Source organism: Urocitellus parryii, assembly GCF_045843805.1.
Source record: "Urocitellus parryii isolate mUroPar1 chromosome 13 unlocalized genomic scaffold, mUroPar1.hap1 SUPER_13_unloc_8, whole genome shotgun sequence".
Classification (NCBI taxonomy): Eukaryota; Metazoa; Chordata; class Mammalia; order Rodentia; family Sciuridae; genus Urocitellus; species Urocitellus parryii.
Genome location: NW_027551776.1, coordinates 1,486,175 through 1,488,070, shown reverse-complemented (window position 1 = coordinate 1,488,070; position 1,896 = coordinate 1,486,175). Strand labels below are relative to the sequence as shown.

Here is a 1,896-nt window from a genome sequence, read left to right as displayed (position 1 = left end):
GTCTTGGTATCTACAGTGTGCTCTGTGGTTGAGGTTGGCACTACTACTGGACAGAGTGGGGCAGTGAGAAGACACAATGCGAAACCCCAAATCCCAGTCAAGGGAGTTTTTGGGAGTCACAACTGGGACTATTGGCTGTTGACTCTTTATTAGTAATGATTTTGCCCTTAATACTCAGTTTTAAAGATTTTTAACTATCCGTAGCTCACCAGCTGGAGAATTATCCTGATTGCATAAATTTGATATAGCAATTTCAAAGGGCACAATCTGTTAGTCTAAATGCAAAAGTTACTGGATTCCATAAAACTCTCAAATTCCATATTCAAAATGTTAAAAGGCAATCAAGCATGAAATTGAAAAAAGTTTTTGTTCACAAACTTGTTCACATGAATAACCAAAATTTTGTAACTGTCAAAAATTCTGTTGGCAGGGGTCCTCCTCCTGCCCCAGCCCTGGACCTAGTGTAGTCCACTCCCCCCAGGATGCCATGGCCTCCTGGCTCGGCGGGGGGCCCAGAGGCTGAGCAGTTCCCAGGGACCTCCTAGCTGAAGGATGCCGCTGCCGAGGAATTGTCCTCCTGTCTCAGCTGCACCCTCAGCTTCACCAGCGCTGAGCACCACAAGGAGGCCCGCCTGGACTCCCAGGGACAGACACCGCGAGAAGACAGAACAGACTCCCCCACCTGATGGGCAGCGAGGCAGTCAATTCCTAGCCTCAGAGCTATAGGATTTCTGGAAGAAATCCCAATACACTCTGGTATCCCGGCAGCTGCTCTTTGAGGTGACCAGCACCAGTGTTGTCAAGGACCCTCCCTCCTACTCTATACCCTCGCCATGATGTGTCCAGGGCCACCAGATCGCCAGCCCGCCCAGATCTCTTGCAGCTACTCAGACTTTAAGCAGCTGCACAGAAACCTGCAGCTGAAGTTCTGGGGCCAATGGATGCCGTCTCCTTCCCCCGTGAGCGCCCGCGCCAGAATTTTACCGTGGAGACGATTGCCCGCCTTAGCAGAGCCTTTGGACAGTTTTTTTGGGCCACCTACAAGCCGTGCCTGAGCTACGCCATGCCCCAGACTTGCAGGATTTCTTCGTGCTGCCAGAGCTGCAGCAGGCACAGAGCCTCACCTGTACCGGCTTCTATCATGAGGCCCTGGCACTCTGGGCCAATGCCTGACAGCTGCAGACCCAGCTGGATGCCCTCCTGGGGCCCAGACCATTCTCTGCTGACCCTAGCTGGGCTGGCTGTGTGCCACCAGGAGCTGGAGGACCCTGTGGAGGCCTGGGCCTGCTGTGAGAAGGCCCTGCAGCTGTTGGGAGAAAAGAGCCCCCATTCTTTCCTGGCACCCTTCCTGGAGGCCCATGTCCGGCTCCCCTGGGGCCTAGGTCTGGACAAATGCCACTCAGAGTCCCTGCTCCAGGCCCCTGTGCCATCCCCCAGTCTCAAAGAATTGCTGCTCATCAAGGAGGTGCTGGGCTAACCCTCACCTAGCCTTAAAGCCACTGTGGGGAGAAGGGCTGCCCCAGGATTTGGGGAGCAGGGGACTGAAGAGGAGGACATGGAAAGCAGCTAGAAGGCCGCAGGGTTACTGAGAGCCCCCAGAAGTTCCACAGAGAATTTGCAGTGGACAGAAGAAATTTTGTTTTGACTTGGGCTGAGGACAAGCTTTGGCTGGGGATTGGTACCCAGGGAATGGTACAAGGAGGAAGTCTGACACAGCCCCTCTAGCTTATTCACAGCCAGGGGCCATTGCCCAGGTCAGGATTAATGTGTTCTTTTCCATGGGCCTCTAAGCCATCAAGTCAGCCTGACTGAAGTCTTGCAGTTGAGAGCCAGAGGAAGGGCTGTAGTTCTGGCCCAAGGAAATTAAAGATCAGCCACTCAGGGAAAAAAAAAGAA

General features: G+C 53.4%; 1 pseudogene; it reads left to right on the top strand.

Moving 5' to 3' along the window:
• Positions 1-482: 482 nt before the first annotated feature.
• On the top strand, positions 483-1,477 carry LOC144251468 (sorting nexin-21 pseudogene; annotated as a pseudogene).
• Positions 1,478-1,896: the final 419 nt, after the last annotated feature.